The 23,637-nt window shown below is 35.1% G+C and overlaps 1 pseudogene; it reads right to left on the reverse strand.

Moving 5' to 3' along the window:
• Positions 1–2,548: 2,548 nt before the first annotated feature.
• The window catches only part of LOC149178890 (1-phosphatidylinositol-3-phosphate 5-kinase FAB1B-like), a 33,030-nt pseudogene continuing 11,941 nt past the window's right edge, over positions 2,549–23,637 (reverse strand).

A 23,637-nucleotide genomic window follows, 5' to 3' on the forward strand; every position in this document is an offset into this window, starting at 1 on the left:
AACTGATAAATACCAAGGATCCTTGCCAAACATGTGGGGCTTCCATAACTTAATGAGTTGGATAGATATTTGAAATATTCTGCGGAAAACTTCATAAAAGACTCCAATTTTGTCCTCGTGACTTGCTTAATAATAAATATTTCATCCAAGTATTTTGCAGAATACACATTGCTCTCTCCTCCTCAAGGTCCCCATTTCTTGCAACAATTTAGTGACAATCTAAAGTCCATTTATGTTGGACAACACGTTTTCCTAAGGGCATCAAATTGTTTTTCATAATAACAGGTTACCGAGTAAACTTTTATGGGAGGACCCTCATCAGAAAAGGATATTTTTTCATGTTTATCTTTTGTATATAGTGATGAATCTAAACCCCCATTCCCTTTGGAGCCATATGTGTAAATATCCTTAGATCCTGAACTTCTCTCTTTGGAAATAACTTTACTCGAGTCTAAGGAACCATTCGACGGGCAAAGTGGATTTAAAACAATTCCACCCATACTAGATAAATCTGCACATTCATTTTCTTTATCCTTGTCTATTCATTTTGCTTCTCACTATCAGGTGCCTTGTCATATAGGAAAGCCTAATATTCTTGCGAGCTCATTGCATAAGCTGTTATGATTTTTGGCTCATCATCATAAACAAAAATAACCATATTGACAAAATTTTGAAAATGTAGCTTACCCACTCCATTACCACCCAGATGACTGACTGATGAGACAAATATAGGACTATATCTTCTCAAAGAGTCAACTCTAATAGACCCTAATAATTTTTCTTGTAAACTCTTCTTGTAACTATTTGGTAAGTTTGACATAGGAGTCCCAATCTAACTTCCAAACTCTTCAAATAGATTTAATGATTTTACTGGTGAGAGAGTGATGTTTTTCTCAAGTACCTCTATTCCACCTTTATTTTGCATGTTTAAGGTAGATTTAGACATCATCCTATCTCCTATTGCAATTTGTTGAACAGGATGAAAATCTTTTCTCTTTGCAGGTTCACTGCCAGTGGCAATAGTGGCTAAAGTGACAGAACCAACTTCCTACCCTTGTTGATGTTGCAGGTACATCCTGAGCTTTTACTAATTGGCCTTCACCAATCCATGTTGCATCTAATGCATCTGATAGATCAGCCACGATAGTAGAATCTTGCTTTCACAGTTTCTGACATGTTCCTAGATCTTCATCCCAACCATTTGCGTTGTCCCTACTAAGAACTATTTCAAAAGGAATTGTCTCAGAAACATTGATGTTCGAATCACATTCACCATGTCAAAAGTATGAAACATGGTACCATTAGTTATATTGGATGAATCTATAATGTTTGGACCTTCTTCCACATCATCCAGATGCTGGGTTTTTTTACCTTCTACCAATTTAATAATTTTCATGCCTTGATCTAATTTTCCATTCACCGTACCAATTCCCTCTAAATGGTCACAAAAGTAGGAATTTTCCACATTAGTCATGGAAATCTGCCCCAATTCCATTATTTAAAACATGCTTGTTGCCAACTTGGATATATTTGAACTGAAGATTCTCAGAATAGATAACACTATCCAAAAAAATTCCATCAACTGTGGAGCCTATGTCTTGTGTCATTGGAATGCCAAAACCACCACTAGCATTGTCACTATATCTCACTGTACACTAACTATCTCCAAATTTTTCATTTATGTAGAATCATATTCCCTATGTGGAGTCTTAAAATCCTCTAGTGGACTAGATTCCAATTTGGCAAGAGAGTTTTTTACTCTATGAGACGAATCTAAATATCAAAGAAAACGATCCCATTCATAGGCTTCATAAAGAAGAAGACACCTTATACTGTTTAGGTTTGAAATATCAACAACGGGTCTTCCAACTTGCCTGTCAATAATGATGGCCTTTTACAACAAACCATGTTTGTATTTGATATATTGCATCCAAAGAATGAACTCTATGAAGATGATTTCCAACTGTCTCTTTATGCAACATTCCTTCAAGCTCTGCAATTTACCTCTTTGATTCAGGAACTTTAATACTAGAATAAAGGATCTAGATGTGGTGATTCTCTATCTTATCTGATAGAGGAAATTAAAAACCTCTATAAACAACATTTCCACTTTATCTACAACCTGTTCATTTGCATCAAAATGCACATTAGTTTGGATCTGTGGGGTCCTGTGCCATAGGTATGATAGGCATATAAATAAATTAGCAAGAATATACCCATATGTACAATATGTATCACAAAGTACCTCTGCAACTTCCTTTCTGAGCCAATATTGTTGATGTGGATCATGGAACTCTAATTTTGAAGGTGGCAAATGCACAAACAAAACATTGATGGAGCAATATCGGAAACATGCAATCATACTGCCAAACTTGTCACATTGAATTTGGGAACAATGTAGGTCCAATAGATTAGTATGGAATAACCATTAACTATCATAAACAATTACGGGTACTCTGGAAAAATAAAGAGCTACATAAATTATGTAAGATATCACAAGGTCAAAATAATAAAATAAATAACATCAAAATTTCTTGCGAAATATAAATCAGTCGAATTCAGTGGCATACCTATAAAAGAAAAGGTAGTCTTGATGTAATGAATGACCATAGCTAGAAACTGTACTTATTGCAACATGATTAGAGAAACTAAGCTCTAGGAATTTTCCAAAGGATAAACCCCATGTAGCATCGACATGACTACTCGTGAGGTTGCTTCTGGAACTCCATCTTTCCGTGCACATTTCAAGCACCACATCCATATTTTTCCTTCACGTTCACCAAGTAATGTCAATAGTAACGTAACTATCTTACTGATATCGTGAGGCTACCCTGACAATGTCTATAGAAGAGAACATGTTCTTCTGAGGGTTCATTACAGAAACGACAACATGAATTCTGCATGTTTTTGGTATTTTGTTACATCAAAATTTTCCATTTATTAATGTGTAAGTGCAAAGTCTACAATATAGCAAGAGAAAACCATGGAAGAAGAAAACGACATGAATAAAAAATCTACCTAAAAACTATAGAAGAAGAAAGAGACATGAAGAAAAAATCTAGCTAGTCAAACAAATCATTTTGCGGGTACCTTCCTTGTTTCTTGTCAAAACTGCCCTAATACTTGATGCAAAAGAGTTGTGAACGCTCACAAATTGTCCCCTTCAACACATAGTGACTCAATAACAAAACCAATATAATTTAATGATCAGAAGGAGAAAGTGGAAAGTCTTCTTTAGAGAAAACATGTTGTTGGTTCTTGTACCTTAAAAGTTGCTCATCCATAAAAACCTTGAATGTCATTTCCTTTTTTGCTACTCCTTGATTCTCACATGCCACCTTCCCAGGTACCTCCTTTGTTTTTATTTGATAATTAAGATTAATCCATGATGAAACAGAAACAATGAAACCACTTTCCAGATCTGAATCTTTTGATTCCTTATCTTGAAGTTCCAAATATGACGTGACTACCCCATATGAACCTAGAGCCACAAGAGATATAATATCATTTGAATATGCCCTTATTGAAGTTGACAATCCAAATAAATCACTTGAAGGAGTAGTTGGTAGGGAAGGTCTTTATCCAAATGGATATGTATCCCACTGTTGTTGGCATCATGGTTGTTGAATTCAGCTATGGTCTTAGTTATTAATATCATTTGTTGTAAAGGCCATGTAAAGATATATGGTGTAATAATATGTCTCTTTCTGTCATCGTATATTATGAATGAGTCTTTTTGGACATATGATGTAATTTGTACCCCCACTACGCATGGGAAGGATGATGTAATAATTGCAATTTTTTTGTCATGTATGAACAATTGGTATATCCCCACTTGGTTGGGTGATTGATCTATGTATGCGTCATTGGTGATAGGAAAGTCATACTCACATAGTTGAGCTATAGAGTCATGTTATTCTTTTGAAAAATATTTTTGTAGACTCTGCATATGCTCAGGGGGAGCATGGACAGTATAGTGCATCTCAGCATGTACTAAAGGGGAGAATATCTTGGTTTGCCCTTTTCCCTTGATGTCAAAGGGGGAGAGTGTCTTGGTGTTTCTTGATATATCTAACAGGTTCTACAACTTGAAGTGATCAACACCAATATGGTTTCCATCAAGTCCAAAGGGGCAGATTGTTGGCATTATGCTACATGTGTTGTCCATGATGGCAATCCACACACAGGTGAGTTCACAATTGATAAAGGGAAACTCACATTGTAACAGGCCAATTCAGAGGTTACATAGTAATGGCATAGAAGAATAGGATGATGGAACAAAGGACTACAGATCAGAATCAAGCAATTGTAGAAAAATAAGGTTTTAAGTTGTATTAAGTTGTATACGCTGGTTCATCTAGTCCAAGTATCATATACAAGTGGGTTCATAGAACAAAAGGAGTGTATACGTATGTACGCACTTTCACAAGAGGAAAAGTGCATATGGGATGGAAAATTAAGGTTTAATAATAGCAACGGTCCATACCATGGTATTAGCCCACAATATTGAGAGAAATTACGAATACTTGATCTTGTCTAAGAATACCACAGGTTCTAAATGTTGTTTTGGTCCGAGGTATTTTAAAAGGTTCTAAGTATATAAGGAGGAGAATATCAAAGGGCTAAGTGTGCAAGTAAAAGGGTTTTTCATGAATACTTCTATTTGAAGCATATTTTGGGTTGTAAGGGTTATGGTTATGATATAGATCTGAAATATCTTCTGCACCTTTGGATATAATGTTGGATAAGGATCATGAGCCCTAAAATGACTTATCATTGTATGATCTGATAATGGATAGTATATATCTGATTGCTAATTCATGTTTTTATCCTTTATATGCTATGATCTGGGTATATCTGAAGTCTAGAATAGCTATGAAGTTATAATTTATTATTTTCATATCTATACACTAGTTCGCCTTGGTGAAGGCACATATACATGCCAGTTCAACACTTCCAAGTAGTGTATGTAGAAGAAAATATTGGTGTTCAGAGATGACTGATTTATCTGATTAGTGCTGTTATTTTACTGTTGTTCGTCAATGATGTCTTCATTAGATCTAAAAGTAAAACTAATTGTATAAGGAGATTGAGTCTGGTTGATTAATTGATTGAGTAAGAAGGGTGATATTTGCTGATATTTGTTTAGAACTCTGTAATATGACATTAGATCTTGAAAATTTCATTGGTTGGTACAGTTTTTGGTTCAAAGGTTTTATGATTCAGTATCTTTATAGGTATACGTAGGTTGGGTTATAGAAATTAGTGTATATATGTAGCTTGGCTTCATTGAAGTAGAGTATACACTAATCATATGATTTTTGAGGTTGAACTTGGTTATGGTTGTTGATGTAGTGTTTTGGGTTCAGTTATGTGTTTTGGTTACAATGCTCTAATTGTTCCAGTTGATTGGTTGAATTTTGATAAAGTGTCAGTTGATTGAGTTTTCAGTAAATTGATTGATTTAGTTGTGGTTGATTTAGAAATTGATAACTAGGTGATTCAGTTATGTCAGAGGTTTCAATGATTGATTGATTCAGTTGTGGTTGATTCAAAGATTGATGATTGAGTTTCAATTATATTAGATATTGATGATTGGGTTTCAGTGATTGGTTGATTCCAATGTATTTAATGGATGATTGATTTTGAGCTTCAATGTTACTAATGGGTCCAGTATGAAAATTTGATAAAACATGGCCTAGATATTGTGTTGTTGTGTACCAGGAGTATCCAGTCTGAAAATTTATGAAACATGTTCCCTAGAGGAAGAGTGAAGGTAGTAGCCTTCTGTAGGCCAACGCTTACATACTGCTAAACATATTAGACAGTACAAGATATAGGGGGTTGGAGCTCCCTTCCAGTAGAAGCTAGAAAACGAGTGAAGGTTGTAGCCTTTAGCAGGTAGATGCCTGCGTACTGGAAAAATTATGCACTAGTAAAAAACTTGTAAACACTTTTTATTATAAGAAGATTGAAGACTGAGACGACAACAATAGTGGTTTTTTCCCACATTGGGTTTCCACCTGAAAAATCCTAGTGTTCATGTGTGTTGCTTATGTGTGTTGATTTATTCTGTTCTTACTGCATTTGTTTACTACTTAGTAAATGCATCACACTCTGATTTAAGACAATGAATTAGTTGTTTATCAAAGTTTATTATCTATACGCTGGTTTCATTCTTTATAGGCATGGACATACACTGGTTGGTTTCAGTAAAATAGTGTATACAGTTTGAAAAAGAAAATCATTATTGTGAAAGTTTAAAATATTGATTCACTCCCCCCCCTGCCCCGCCCCCCCACCCTCTTAGTATTTTTCCCAACAATTAGTATCAGAGGAGGTCCTTTAGAAGAAGCTTGATCACTTGAAGGAAGATCTCTCAAGATGAGAAATCACGAAGGAATGGGATCTATCAGACCACCAATCTTCAATGGAAATAACTTAACATTTTGGAAGACAAGAACCAGAGCCTATCTTCAGTCACTTAGAGTTGATGTTTGGGCAATTGTGGAAGGAGGATACCAATATCCAGTAGAAAATAAAGCATATGAAAACAATGCCAAAGTTGTGAATGAATTATTGGGAAGTCTATCAGAATCAAAATTTGTCAAAGTCATGCCGCTCAACACAACCAAAGCAATATGGGACAAAATCATTTAGAGCTATGAAGGAGACTCCCAGGTAAAATGTGCTAAGCTCCAAACTCTCATAATTCAATATGAAATTCTCAATATGCACAGTGATGAAAGTATTGCTAGTTACTTTTTACGAGTAGATGAAATTGTAAATCGTATGAATAATTTGGGTGAAGAAATAACTGAGGCTACTATAGTAGAGAAAATTTTAAGATCTCTATCTTCTAAATTTGAGTCAAAAGTATCTTCCATTGAAGAGAAGCGGGATCTACAATGTGTTACTGTTTTTCAACTTCATAGAATTTTAACTGCCTTTGAAATGAGGAAAGCAGGTCGATCAGAAATCAGAAAAGCCACTTTCAAAACCTCTGCAAAGGGAAAAGAAAAAGAATATCTCAAGGAATCAGGGTATATATGAGAAGAAGATGAGGTAAAATTTGTGAAGAAACTTCAACTGGGTACTGGAAGATTCAAAGGCAAGCTTCCCTTCAAATGTTTTGCTTGTGGTAGAGTTGGTCATTATGCTGCCAAATGTCCTCATAAAGATAGCCATGACAAAGAAAAGGATTCTACAAAAGGTAGTAGGAAACAATTTTTTAATAGAAGCAGTTATCATACTCATGAAGATAGTGATGGATTATCTAATAGTGATGAAGGTGAATCTAAACAAGATATTAAACTACTCACGACTTATGAAAATGATGAGTTTATGGATGCCTTAGAAGAAGAAGATTTTCTTGAAGAAATCACTCATCTTAAAATATGTTTGGAAGAAAATAATATGATCATAGACACTTTGACACATCAACTCACTGAAAGGGAAAAGCACAATGAGAAATTAGAATGTGAAGTAGTGAGTCTAAGAAAAGAACTTGAGAAAAAAAAAATTTGAATCTTAGATTTGTTAAAGGATCAGAAACCTTAGATGGAATCATCAAGGTTCAATGTTCTCCTCTTATAAAGACTGGTCTTGGATACACTAGAGAAACATCCCAACCAGAAAAGTCTTCAGCCATCACCAGAACCTATCTTGATTCAGCAAAAACCAGTGAACAATGTGTCCATTCTCAGCAAAAGCCCAAAGGTACTCCCAAGGTAAATCATGCTCATTTTACTCCAAAGGTGAACATCAATAGAGGAACCAACCAAAAGATGAACAATACCAAAAGATTTTATGATCACATAAACTTCTTCTTTAATGGACGATGTTTTTAATTCCATAACTTTTTGTCATAAGGTTGTTCAATGTGTTGCTTAAAAAACTATCATAACTAGAGAAGCAAGAAAACAAAGGAGCGTGATCGGAATCAAGAAAATATCTTATAATAAATTTTCTCCTCTTGTATATGAAATTGAATGTTCATTTTGCAATAAATTTGGTCATGAATAATCTGAATGCAGGAGAAAATTTCAGCCAACATATCAAAAGGAGCAAACATCATCCAACTCCAAGGTATGGAAAAAGAAGGAACTACAGTAAAAAAGATGTGGGATAGATTTGTTTGCAAAAGGACAAGAAAATTAGTGGTACATTCATTGCGGATGGTCATAACACATGATAGGTGATAAAGATAAACTCATTCCATACAATGCTTTAGAAAAGTAAAAGAATGTCTCTTTTGGAAATGACACACCAGCTGTCATTAAGGGTAAAGGTTCTATTTATCTAAAAGAAAAGCTTGAAGCTGGAAATGTTATGTATGTTGATGGTTTAAAGCATAACTTATTGAGTGTTAGTCAAATGTGTGATCAAGGAAATGAAGTTGTGTTTCGATCAAAAGAATGCGTGGTTCGTGAGATTGACATAGGAAAGACCATAATCAAAGGTACAAGAACTCCAAGAAGTCTATATATACTAAAATGAGGTCAAGAACAATGCTATCTATGAAAAACAGAAGAGAACTAGTTATGGCACAAAATATTGGGGCATCTAAGATTTTCTCAAATAAGAAAATCATGCAGCCTCAAGGCAGTTCGTGATCTTCCAGATATCATCATCCCATAAAATACCATCTACAAACCATGTAAATTCGATAAGAAAACTAGAGTTTAATTCAATGCCAAAGAAGGATGAGCAAGTAAGCCTCTTGAACTCATTCATACTAATTTGTGTGGGCCATTAAAGAAAACGTCACCCCATGGAGAAGAATACTACATTTTATTCATTGATGATTTTTCTAGAATGTGCTGAATTGGTTTACTAAAGCATAAAGATGAAGCATTTGAAAAGTTTAAGGCCTTCAAGGCTTTAGTTGAAAATGAATTAGATCTAAAAATCAAATGTATCAGATATGATCGGGGAGGAGAATTCATATCATATGAATTTTTTTGAATTTTGCGAACAACATGGAATAAAGAGACAGTTCTATGTTGCCAGAACTCCTCAACAAAATGGTGTGGTGGAAAGAATGAACAGAATAGTTCAACAAATGGCTCGAGCTATGCTTGATGAGTCTGGAACTCCTGACACCTTTTGGGGTGAAGTAGCACATACTACAGTAAATATTCTCAATAAAGCTCATGTACATATAAATAGTGATCAAACTCCATATGAACTCTGGTATGGTAAGCATCCTATTGTAAAACACTTCAGAGATTTTGGAAGAAAATGTTTCATCAGAAAGAATGATGAAAAACTTGGTAAGTTTGAACCCAGAGCAGACAAAGGAATATTTCTTGGTTATTAATCTAGAATTAAAGGATACAAATGTTATAATAAGAGACTTTGAAAAATTGTTGAATGCATTGATGTTGTAATCGATGAAGCATGCAGAAAATTGAAACAGGTGACATTAGAAAAGGAAGATGATAATGATGAAGATGTTGAATGCTTTCCCGTATCAAATTGAAATGATATAGAGGAAGAAACCAATGAAGCATCAGAAGAAGATACATCTGAAAGAGAAAGGCTCCATCCAGGTATGTTCAAAAGAGTCATCGAGAATCTCGAATTATAGGAGAAAAAGGGTCTGGAGTACAGACAAGAAGAACTCTTGTAGGATCTTCCAGTTATCTAGCATTACTATCCTCCATAGAACCACAAAATGTAAATGAAGCTAGCAGAGATGAATGTTGGGTTAAGGCCATGGATGAAGAACTTGACCAAATTGAAAAGAATGATACTTGGGAATTAGTTCCTAGACCTCATGATAAAAATGTTATAGGAACAAAATGGATATTCAAGAATAATTTGAATGAAAATGGAGAGGTTATTAGGAATAAATAAAGGCTTGTTTGTAAACGGTATGCTCAACAAGAAGGTACAGACTTTGAAGAAAATTTTGCACTTGTTGCTATACATGAAGCCATAAGAATGTTTCTTGCTCTTCCAATTTTTCGAAAATTCAAAGTTTATCAAATGGATTTAAAATCTACATTTCTTAATGGATATTTAGAATAAGAAGTATACGTTGAACCTAGAGCCACAAAAAATATAATTTCATTTGAATATTCCCTTATTGAAGTTGAAAATCCAGATAAATCACCTTAAGGAGTAGTTGGCAAGGAAGTTCTCTATCCAAATGGATATGTATCCCTCTGTACCCCTGTAACTTTAGCACATGTATCTCTTATGGAGGATTTCTTGAAAATAATTTATGTTTAAACAATGATTCCATCATGACTAGATTTAGTAGTAACATGTGACATAGGTGGCCCCATCCCTCCGCTAGTAATGGGTGGTTTGGACTCTCCCTTATTGTTATCGATTAGAGGGTAATCTGCTAAGGCAAAGACATTGCCATTGTCTTATACATTTTCAGGTTTTTCATTTCTCCCAAGTGTTTTTGTTCTCATATAGGAAAAAAAGAACTGGATATCATATAAATATATCTATCTAAACTTAATTGTTTGTCTGGCAATGCAACAATTATTAGTGATTTCAAGGGAAGTTTAGGTAAGGTGGCAACTTCATCTGCAAGGAAACAGGTCTCAAGGGCTAAATGGTAAGATGAAAACACTGCATATTGAACAACATCTTTAACTTTCTTCAATTGATCATGACTTGCACCCATAAGAAGAACCTGTAAACACAAGAGAAAAGCAAGTCCCATAAATTTTGAACTTCAAAAAAAAACATATGACTTAAGATCAAGATGTCACCTAGTTTGGAGATAGTCAACCACATGAGATAATTTCAAGAACGCAATTTTGAGAACCTCTTTACTTTGTTGGAAATATTTTAGAGAGAATATTAGATTCATTTCTAGGCTCCAACCTCCATCTATGAATTTGATTATCATAGCATAAATAATAGAAGTACCATTTCTACTAGACATATTAGACTTTCAAGGCATATTAAGCATAAATATAATAATTATTTTAATAACAATGAAATATTAAAAATACACAATGAATCCTAGACAGTTTTCCACCCTTGGAATCACCATCCTAGGCTGGCAAACGGGTTTCCAGTTTGTATTAGAAATGTAGATTTATTGATTCACATCAGAATCTATAGGATAGAGCACTGATCAACATGAGAAACATTTCCTACATAAAATAAAAAATAAAGTTGTAAAATACCTTGCTGATTTTGGAGGGAACAGGTAGAGAGGGTCCACATGGCCTCCCCACACCAACTGCATTTGAGGAGGGATGGGCCCCTTATTTATCAAATTTTTTCCCCTTGGCTGTCTACAAAAGTACTTTAAACCCCAATTCATCTCATTTTTCATTTCATACTTTGGAGCGAAGATTTGGACAACATAAATGAGAACAACTCAGGGTGGACAAGTTTTGTAGAACAACACTGAAAAACAACTTTGGCAAGTAGATTTGAAGGGAGGAACTCAGAACAAAGTTTTTTCCAGCAGAACAACACTCAAAACTCTTATTTGTTCTTTTGTATCTGTCTCTTCTATATTATTTTGATGGAAACTAATTCATCATCTTGGGGAGAGTATGATTATAGAAATCATGGTGGAAGAAGTGGTGAAGGGAGAGGAGATGGTGAAAAAAATAACAGAAAAATCCCTTTAATTCCCCCTCTGTGAAAGTGTGTCACAGAAAGATAGAGAAAAGGGAGAAAAATAAGGTGGAAACTACTTATGGAATTGCATAAGTGCAAAGAAAATTTTGGATTCATACTCAAGGGGTAAAGCCCTTTTGCTTTGGATTTCTAACAACGAGGTTGAGTTTTGTAATCTATCCCCCCAAATATTGAGGCACTATTTCAAAAGGAGAATGATGATTCACAGTCAGTCAGGGAAGAAAGGAGGGATAGTAAGCACGCTCTCGTAGGTTAAAGAAATGGGAAGAAAGAAAGTTCTTGTAGGTTAAAAAAGGGGCAACAAGTTCCCTCAAGAGTTGAGGAAGCTTGGAAGAGATTGAACACCAAACTCTTGGAAAGAATGTTTGATTGTGGCAAGAGGGAAGAAAAAGATAGTGGATTTGCCCCTACCATACATGCATGTGGTATTCCCTTTATAGAGTATTCGATATCTATATTAGCAAGTCATGTTTAGAGTGGAGAATGAATAACCCATGGGTTACAAGAGACAAATTTTGAAAAAGGCTGCACCACCATTCTACAGAAGGAGAATTTGGTGTGGAATAATACAACTAACCAACCATCAATAAATTTGGTAGTGTCTCCTTCAGGCCCATACTTCTTGAGAATAATAAATGCTTCAAATGAGGAGAAGAGAATTGAATGTGTGGCTGAGACTTACAAAAGTAATTGAGATTTCAAATCATGGCTACAATATATGAATTTGGATACTAATGCTATATAAAAATGTGTACCTAAATAAATCCCATACAACCAGATGTAGGTGTCTACATCTCACAAAATGAAAAACATGTGAAGTTTCCAAAATGCGAAAAAAATTTAAAACATAAGTAGACAAAATTAAAGATGTGCTTACACAGATTTTATTCCATAAAGACCTATTAAATCAAGACTTTTTATTCCTTTTTATTTTTTATTTTTTTAACAATTATTTTAGGGAAGATTTTCCCTCAATTTGTATAGGGCATAATTTTGGTTGTACCTTTCAATACAAATAAAGATAAAATAAAATTGCTCATATGTTGACCATATTGTACATGTACAATACCAAAAATTGTTGAAGAAAGTGTAACTAGGTTCGGTCTTCATAAATGTATTTTTGATATTTGTATTTATTCAAGAAAAAGAAAATTATTGTTGTTATATTTATCAATGAGTTTCTTTCTCATTGAAGTAGGTCCAACACATATTTAAGTGCTTATAGGAAGTCCAAGAGTCAATGTATTTATTGAAGACCCTTAAGGTCATATTACACCACATATATACTTGTATAAAAGTCAAATAAATCTCTCCAAGCAAAGTCAAGTCCTCTCCATGCAACAACATCATCCAAGTAGAAAAAATGATGAAGAATATCCAAGTAGGCCTAAGTACATCAACTCGGCCTCGAGTCGGCCTAAAGGAGGGACGATCCTCTATATATAGAGGTTGTCCACTCCCTCATAATGACGAGGAAGCATCTCTGAAATTAGTGAAGATAAGAAGCCGAGAAAATAATGAAATTGGATGAAGATAAAGAGCCTCTAGTGCAGCGAAGGAGAAGGAAGCCTAAGCGAAGGTTTAAGGAAGTTTTCTATGGAAAAACATATTCACACCTGCAATAAAAGGAGGGCTTAGTGTGGTCATACCAACAACAAGACAACGGTATCTACTCCTCATTGTTTGGGCTTGAAACTTAGGCCTATAAGGCCTCCCACTAGAGCGAAGAAGAGACTCTCTCATACGAAGGAGAAAGGAACCAAATACACCATGAAACCTACCACACGTGAGAGAATTTAGGGCTGCAAGACTGTCATATCAAGTCTGCAACTACACATTGAAGAAGGAGATCGGTTGGTCAAGAAGGAAGAAATAATATTTAGTAAAGGGCCTCACTAGATACCAAGGATAAGTGTCTCTTCTAGGGAAAGTACAAAAAGGACTACCAACAAGTTGTTAGAAGAATGAAGTGTCGAAAGAAGGAGAACGAAGTGTCAGAATAAGGAGAACAAAGTGTCGGGGAACAAAGTATAGAAAGGAAGGACTTGACTTATGGTTGGAGGACATTCTTGTCTAGGGTCTAGGGTTTGACATTGATCAATAGAAGCTTCAATAATAGAAACTTACAAAAGGGTGTTCCTCTCTAAGAGAAAGATATTTTGGCCCTGGCAGAGATCCAACATCTTGTGTTCTTGTTTCTTGTATTTTGGTAGAATTTTGATGAAGTAAACACACACACTTATAGGAAGAAGAAGATAAAGTTAACAAAGATAATTAGTAAAAGTGCAAGACTAGAAGAATCCTACTATACATAAATACCCTTGATTCTTCAACAAAAATGTGCAAAAAAACGCATACCCCAAGCCGAAACAAGGTTGTATGGCGACTATGCTTCAAACATTGTGCACGTTATCACAAAAATTGCAAGGTCATGAAAAGAAATTGATGCAATCATTGAGTAGCTATGACCATATGTTTGGGAAAACATGTGTAGTTCATAATTTGAATCTTGCTTTCAAAGCTATTATTGTTGAAGTTGCACAAACGAAAAAATATTGTGATGAAGCAAAAGAAATATATATTTTTATTACAAAGGACCAAAATGCATAAACAATGTGTAGACAATTTCCCAAGCTCCAACTTCTTAAGATTGGATAAAATAGATTTGCATCACACCATGTCTTGATTCACTTATGCAGCACTAGAGTTTCTTTTTCTTTTATGGCAGTTTGTCCCAAGTGGCAAGCATGGAGATCTCCCAACACTAAAAAATAAATGCACATCAGAACTATCATTCTCAATAAGGCTTGTCGGGTTTAGATTGAGTTGTCTTTCCATATTGAAGCCACAGTTGATCTTATACAAATTTGTGATATGTATATTCCTATGTTGGGAGACATTTATGAGCATATTGATTGTATGTTCGAAAGAATTCAACATATTCTTGAAGAGTGGGACCCTCTTTTGTATGGCACCCATTAAGGGGATAATTATCAATAGATGGGACATATAAAATACCCATTTTCATTATTTACCCTATTCATTGAATCCAAAGTATACAATAAGGCTTACTTGGCTAAATTTGAGAATGAAAGGAAAGCTCCAAACAAAGACAAGGAAATGGTCGATGGAGTCAAACCAATAGCTTCTATCATCTGTCCTGAACCAAGGGAGCTCTAAAGAACTAATTTACAACATTTATCACAAGAAGTAATGCATTTGAAAATGTAAATGTACTCATTGATATGATAACTATGAAGCTTATTGCATGCTGATCATATTTTGGTTCTGAAAATCTAAAATTGTAGAAGCTTGCACCTCAAGTTTTTTCATAAGTTCCCAACTTCTCAGTAGCAAAAAGGCCATTTGTACTGCTATATGGAGCATTTGCCTGATGAGGAGCATTCTCAACATGTCATTTCCAAAACTTTCATAGGAACCAATATTCATTTTATTTAGATGTCCATGTCTCCAATGATTCAAATTAATCAAGGTTGAAAATCATCCTCCCTTGAGGACTTTTCTAGATATATTAACTTCTAGCTTTTACACTCTAATTAGGACTACTCTTACCTTCTATTTGACCAGAGTCCCTTTTATTCTGCTACTTGCTGAAAAGCTAGAATTTTAAGTTTGAACTTGAGTCTAACCAACTCAATTTATAAGAATCCTTTTGCATTAATATTATGCTTTGAGCATCAATTTGATGCTAAGTTTCCAATTGTAGCATTGAGAAGAAAATGCTTCTTCTATAAAAATGAAGATATGAACTCTATTGTTGGTACCCAATATTGATTTTCTCAAAAAATTTGTTCTTATGCCATCATCATACTTCTCAAATCATGCTCGAACAACATGTTCATTTTTTTAAATATAGGACTACCTAACAATATAATGAATTTTAAGCATGCATGTACAAAGAAATAGTTGACCTGGTTAAAATATTCCTTTTCTACTGATGTGGACATTGCCATGCAACTAACTATTACAGGTATGCACATTGAACATGTACCCTTTAGAACTTGGGTCCTCAATAAACTTTGTGATATGCATAGCTCTATGCATTAATTTTCCATAGTTATCAGACATCATAAACATGAGTACCCTCAAGATACATCAGATATGATCCACGTTTTTTTTATTCCAACTTAGTGGACCTATCATCTAGGAGAGGATAACATGTTTTTTTTTCCTTGGGAGACCTTCCATATTCAATATCATCAATGATCATTTTGGCATGCCATTCATGTTCAAAGATACAATTGTGTTCATTTATTCTAACAACATATAGGGTTCTATCAAAGTTTCTACTAGTCATTTGGCTAACTGATCATTTTTCAAAAGCATAAAAAATAGAACCTTGAGATGTACTCCCTCCCCATCAAATTTCCAATTGTATTCATCCACTTTAGTTTTTTCTTATCTATGTGCAGTTTTCTTTAAATTCATATCCCATAGTTCATCAAACAAATATCAAGTTAATCATTCCTAAGATCTCCAACATGATTCTTAGGATATTATATCCTTGTACATCAAATTTCTTCATATGTAGATAGCTACATTTTTTTTCTAAGTTCTACTGTGCAATACCGTTATCTTTTAAGGTTTTTTATTTGAAGAAAATTTTGAGCTATCCTTCTTTCAAGACTTAATGTTATAATTATCTTCTCTGTTGCAATATCCCTTCAATTTCCTCATGTGAAATACCCTTTGTTTCAGGCATAACAATCATTACAAAGCACTTTCATTGATATAGTCCCAACAACTAAGAATGAAATGAAAGTGCTAATGATTACTTTCATATTGAAAAATGTTTGTGCCAAAATTGAATTAGAAACCCAATTTGAAGTTACAACCAAGCTTCCACCAGTACCCTTGTACCTTAAAGGATAGAACTCAGAGTTGATGACCCAAGAAAGTGTTCCCATTCTAGAGGTGAAATAAATAATGTTCAGTTCCAACTCAAGAATAGCCATCTAATCATACTAGCTTGGGAATCCTCAGTGAACCATGGCCAAGACTTATCCCCATGAGCATGCCTTACTAATGAATTTGACAATAAAAAATCTTTTGTAAACAAATAGTTGCATCTAGATGAACGGTATCCACATCAAAGGCCATATTTTATACATCTCATACAGTCTCATGTTGTACTTGTAGAAATATTTTGTGGACATTTGTAACCTAAAAATTGTTGGGTTGTTTTCTTGCTTATCAAAGCATTTAAGCTAGAAGTTATCAAAGACAGCACACGGCTTTCCTAGCCATGCTCCCACACTGACCATTGGGCATCCACTTCACCATATCTCAATGATTATTAATTTCCAACTCCTACAACAAATTGTTTCCAGTGCACCAGTATTTATACCAACAACAATATAATGATTCCCAAGGAGAAAACAACCACAAACATCATAACCTTCTTTCATTGTAGAGGGACAAGAATACTACCTTTTATGGCATAGAAAACTTCTTGGGTATCGTGAAAACTTAATATATCAAATGTGTCTATCAATATGCTCAAATATCTAACAAAAACCTGCACAACCGTTATTCAAAGCCTATGCAAATTTGAGGGGTAACAGTGTGCATCTTCACAAATATCATCCTTATAATTTTGTGCTTTTATCAGTCTTTTTGTCTAAGATAATTTTGTTACTAATAGCTTCATTGTCACCATCAACAAAAACTCTATTCCCACCTACTACAACATTGTTTTCTTCTGCAGTACCCACTTTACCTTTAGTTATACTCTCCTTGCAAACACACTTCCCAGGAAAATGATATAAGTGGAGGGTACGTGCCTCTGTGGTTAGATGGTCCAATAGTCTCTTAACATCCTACTACATATGAATGGATAGTGATATATCATGGTCAAGAATAATTAATCCATTTGGTGGAAACTGTAACAAACTATGTAGAGATTGATCATATGTTTGCATAGCGATTGATGGTCTAGCCACTTGACAATTGTGACAAACCATACCAGCCTTAATAACATGTATACAGATATTTCTCCACATAAACCATGAGCAATCATAGACGCCAAACTCTATACTTGGATTTCACACAGTATGTGTCTGTGAATGATCACTTTGGCTAACCACATTGGAAAAATTAAAATATTTGTCACTCAAAGTAACATCAATGTTAGCAATGTGCAGAGCCCTATGCCATGAAATGGAAGAAATTTATCCTTCTTTCATATATCCACATAAGTCATATTCCTCTGAGAAGTGGTCAAACCAATAATATGAATGCACCTCAGTAGTCAGCTTGTGCACCAACCAATCAGTCTATTGATATGCACCTATGCCTGCTTCTCGATTTTTCACTTTATTGTTTATACTTTTGTCCCTTCTCTGTTCACTTAGTCCAACCTTAGAAAAAGTAAATGGACAACTTCTATGTCAGTGGGCTTACTATTAACAACTTTTGAGGCTCTTCCCACTAGTGATACAACATTTTCTTCAAGATGTAGAGCATTGGGAAGGTATGTTTTAATAAATGATTTAGTGATGTTTTAAGCAATAGTTGTAATCTTTTCTTTATTATAAAGTAGGGGAAATGCAAAGACAACGAGTCTAAAATGATCCAATCACTAACAGTTGTCTTCTCTACGCAGGAAAAGGTAAAAGCAGGAAGGCGCAATGCGAAACGGGGATTTGACGAGAAGATAACGGCTGTCCCTCCAATTCTAAATAAGGTTCAGACCAGGTCGAGTAAATCAAGGGAGATCAGTCCGAAACGAGATGAAGGACTGCCAGTTCGGAATTACAGGCCGAGTAAAGGAAAGCGTTAACAGTTTAGCGGATCCCTCAGGATCTTCGATCCTGAGGGATCGCTACGATCAAGCATTTTGTCGACCGATGAACTCCGCCGTTAATTGTATAAAAGGAGGGTAGCATTGAAACTAGGGGATGACTTTTGTATCTTTAACTTTCTGTTCATGAATTTTATTATCAGTTGAACTCAGACTATTGAGTCTCTCTGAGACTTAGTTTTGTACTCTCATTGATGCGTTAATATAATATCTCGGTGTTAATTTCTCCGTGCGTCTGAAGTAGTTTACGGCAGTGCGCCATTGGAAGCTTTGGGCCCGGCTCCAACGGACACTGGCTAATTGTACCATCACAATTCTGCTTTGTGTGGTTTGTTTCTCATAATCTGTTATGGTTACATGTTGTTTCATATTTATTCATCTGTGGCTTCCCTGTTATAAATCTCTGTAATAAAGGATTCTTCGCATACTGTTGATCTGAGTTGTTTGCACTAATTACAGAATTCATAAGTGGAATATTTCAGCTACAGGTGATTGGGGTTAATGGATTGTTGGTGACTATTGCAGATCGTGTACATATGATTGACGTTTCCTGTCTTTAATGATTTGCTGTTCCATTTGATATATATATGATTGACGTTTCCTGTCTTTGATAATTTGCTGTTCCATTTGATCAAGCTACAAACCTGTATAAATGATTGCTTTCCTTTTTGTATGCAAGTGTGTGCCAAGGATTGGAAGTGTAGACCTCGCGAGACTTAGTTTCTTTATTGCCGTTCCATTTATTGCCGTTCCATTTACTGCCGTTCCTTTTATTGCTGTTCCATTTCTGAAGTTGCTGTTTCATTCTGTTTTCTTGCTGTTCCTTTCGCTTGCGTTTATTGAAGTGGCATGAGAGGAGGTTCAAGACTGTTGTGAGATACAGCAGACGCTATAATGCTCCCAGATCATGATCCATACTCCTTCATCAGTTTCTAGGGGGATAGGTTATTAATTCCATACCCTCGACCGACGAAGTTGCTGCGTGTGTGATTTCTTTATGCAAAAGTAATTTAGCATTAGCATCCGTTTACTCTTGTATTCTTTAGATCTATACTACGAAGCATTATCCTGACAAATAGCCTCAAATTAAGATGTCCCTTACAATAACAAAACGCTCCCGGATTGACTTGTAATGTGAGATAACTAGAGGTGAAAAAGACCCTTGTTACAGCTCCACACAAGACCTATAAGAGCTAGATTTACAAGGACATCAAGCAATCAAGATAGTGATGGTGAAAGGTTTGTATGTGATTCACCCTACCTAGTAGCATCTTGATTCCCTGTCATATCATAGAAATGAATGATGATGTTATTTTTTGTGACTCCATGAATCAACTAAGATTAATTGTTCAATCTGATTTGCTAAGAACTATATAGTGTAAACCAAAACTAAATGAGAAAAGGATAGCCATGGGTATTTTGTATATCATGCCTGAGCCTCACTTACCCAAATTTTTTATCTATACAACAACTCTACAAACTCAAGAAACAATTTAATTATCCCCATTGTATAAGCAAAATCTCATCCCTTGGTGTTAAAATCCTTTACTGTCATTAGGAGTACTTCAATTATTTGAGAAAACCAAACTATAGGGTACAAATGAGCTAGTAGACTGGTAATTTTAAGGGAAACTTTTCTCCCTATTGTTGTTGTGTTAACTTCTATGTTTCCTCATGTTCATTGTTTTCATCATCCCTAGCCAAGAGCTGGAAGTGCTTTCATTTTATTTAAATCCTTAGTTGGTTCTTCTAACATCAGGCCAAGACTTTGCAACTTCTTTGGCACGAGAAGATGACCTGTCACTTAAAAATTCCACCAATGCCCTAAGTAACTACTCATAAATCATTTTCACTTCTAGATATTTTGAGGTTCTACGCACTCCCGTGCCTTTTCACATGTTATAAAGGGATTCTAGTTCTCCAACTTTCTTTCATTGTTAAAATTGGAAACTAGGGCCAAAATCCTCTTTGGATAGTTTCTTGGAAAAATATAATTGTGGCATTGAATTCCTCTTTTTGAGAGGACCAAAATCGACCTAAAGATCATCAAATTTGGACAGGGAAAAATATGTTTTTGAAATTAAGCCCACGGATGTACAAATTGTCAAGGTTGGCTTGGGGTAAAATAATCAAATAGAACCCCTCTCCAAATCTTATAAAAAGAAGTCTCATCCATCATCATTATACACATCTTTCTCTCTCTGAAATGGCCGCAGAAGGAAGATAACTTCAGCAAAGGGCATGATTGGCGTCTTGATTGGGCTACTTGATGGACCAAGTTCCTCTGGCAGGAGGTTGAGCCCATTAAAGGAAATTTTGGGCTTGTTTGGAAAATATTCTAGGCTTTTCTATTTCATATTACAGGTCCAAGTTATTCCTGAAGATGATTGTAGACATAATGAAAGAATTGGATTGTTTAGGGTTGATTTTCTGGTGTGAAAACTCTCTCCCAATAAATTTTCATCTACAAGAAGTCTCTCTCAAGTAGGCAGCATACCTTATCCTACTTAACAGTAGTCCGAGAAGACAAGCTACTACCCTCGCAGACTGCTAACCTATTTCGATTGGCATGGAGACTTATTGAGGGTCCAGATGAAGCTCAAATTAGAAGTTGAAGGAGGACAGATCAACATGAAGGGAGGCCGCAACTGTAGTAGGTTGTTTGAAGTGTATTTGTAAAGGCTGTAACATTGTGCTTCATGCCCTAACTAGGACCAACATGCAACAAAACTCCAGCTCCTATAAACATAAGACATGATGCTCTCATGTAGTCTTCAGAGATAGATGAATGGTTGACCTGATTAAAGTAGTTCCTTGATAGACAAGTATTAGCCCTAAATAATTAGCTTCTTCAATAGTATGACATGAGGTCCAGAATTTCATCTATGATTGAGGGTAGTGATAGTGGCTCTCCTATTCTGCTATTCAAGCTTGACCTTGAATTATTGTACTTTCTCTCTCTCTCTGCTAAACACTTGACATTAATAGTAAGAAGAATTGAACAAGGGTTTTCCCCATCTTGAAGTGCTTCTCTGGCTTGAGCCATATTCATTGGTCCTCTTGTCTTGGCTTGTCCTTTGCATTATTCCTTTATAGTCTTTCTTCAGTTACTGTCAAAGTGATAATGATTGATGTGATTGCTAATAAAAATAAATGAATTGGTAATCAGGCTAATATGGAAAATTGAAGTAACTGTCCTAAGCAAAGAACATGTTAACCTAAAATTAACATGGTATTAGATTTCAAGTAAGGACAAGCCCAACCAAGAAAGTAATCACTTAAAGAAAGTTGTTGACAAGTCTCCATGCTTTCTTCTCCTACAAATCTAAAGGTAAGGCTTCATGAAGTAAAATAACTCTCAAATTAATCAAAAAAAGAGTGAATGATGAAATTTATGTACCTAAAGAAGAAATTGATGAAAAGTCAATCAATTTTTTTTAAGGCTATGCTTGGGTTCCTTTATTTTTTGAGTGAGGGATCTTTGTTGGGCATTAATCCTTACTGGTTGGTGTCTGCATATCTCTCTAAACAAGAATTTGTTGTTGGATTTTTCTTTAAGTTTGGGTATTTTTGGAGGGAGCTGAGTTCTGTACCAGCAAAGGAGGAAGCTCAGTTCTCTGTTAAGGCACAATTCTATAACTTGGCAAGTTCCCTGCGGTCATAAAGTAATTTCTTGTGGCAACGTGTGTAGTTATGATGTAGGTGTTTCAGTCCTCCAAAGGACAAACCTCAAAGCTACTCTTGGTTTCCTAAGTACAAATATGTCAAGAGTTTGTTTTAGAACAATAATGATGGCTGAGATCTCTATTCATCTTTCTAGGAATCCCTTTGCAAGACCAGGTTATATACAGGACTACCTTAAGGCTCTTACACTCTAAGAATATTCAAGTGAGAAGGTTGATTCCAACAATGAAAGGAGAAAGCTTGTGGCATGACTTTTCTAAGAATATTTCAACCTTCATAACATTTATTTGAAGTATTTCAGCCTCCTTGATCAGTTCCAAAGCACTATTGTTTCGACCCTCAAACAAGAAAGCAAAGGCTCATTGTTGATCTTTTACAACCAATTCTCAAGCCTATCTCCAATAATTTGTGGCGTTTCTTTGAGAATGGATCCACTATCACATCAAGGAACTCTTGTGTTTTGTTTACACAATTTTTAACACAGTCATTATCTGAAGACTTTCGTTGAGGGTTTGAATTGTTTTATAGTTGAGTCAATCAATTAAGTATTGCAAAACCACCTAGACATATTTAACCCTCCTGTCTAACCAATACCTTCTGAGTTATTTAGTAGCAACATTAGACCTTATTTTGTGAACAAATTATCATTGATATCTCTTGAAGAAAGGAGATTGAAAATTGTTCGGTGGCTGAAGTTAATCCTATGGCATTTTACAACATTGAGAATCAAGATTTTTCAGACCCAAAGGATCCACTTCATGCTTAGAATCATCATTAAATGAATATCTTAGCTGAGACATCAACCTGGTAACTCAATCTCCAAATCATAAAAGTTTGAAGAATTTAATGAATGTGGATACGACTCAGTATTGATTCTAAGTGGAAAGACCAGTATGTGTAGAGTTGTGTGAGAGGCATTGCTGATGGAAGATACAATATTTGCTTGATATTGTTCAATGTACATTGACCTGTGGAGATAGTATGAATACCTGGGATATGAGATCCTTGATGTGTTCCTTCATCAATATCACGATCAACACATATATATAGATTCACAGTTTGAACATATTATGTCAATCAAGATGACTTATGGAATCTTATTTATTGTGATGATATTGAATACAATCTATACTAAAAACCTACAATATAGTGTTCAATAAATATTGAGTGGCAATAAAAGGAAGAAATATTCAGGCATCAAGCAGTATCAATCCCCATTCAGTTCTGAGAAGAATCAGTCATCTATCTCAAATCCCTCGAATAACATCACTAAAAGCAGCATCCCTGAAGGTGTATAAAACTGTGGACACTTGAATATTGTCTCATGATCATACCTCCTTTATGACAGAAGTTAGTTTTGGATCCCCCTCTGACCTATGAAATGAGTTAAGTTGTATCACACCTTGTCACATATCCTAGGCTACTACTAGTAGTCATTGTCTTTCATCTCCATCATTCAATGGCAAGCATCTGAACCTAGAGGGTGGAAGTCAGTTTCTCCGACT

Source organism: Pinus tabuliformis, chromosome 4_1 (genome assembly GCF_031772625.1).
Source record: "Pinus tabuliformis cultivar Carrire ecotype Pingquan chromosome 4_1, CPIR1, whole genome shotgun sequence".
NCBI classification, from domain to species: Eukaryota; Viridiplantae; Streptophyta; class Pinopsida; order Pinales; family Pinaceae; genus Pinus; species Pinus tabuliformis.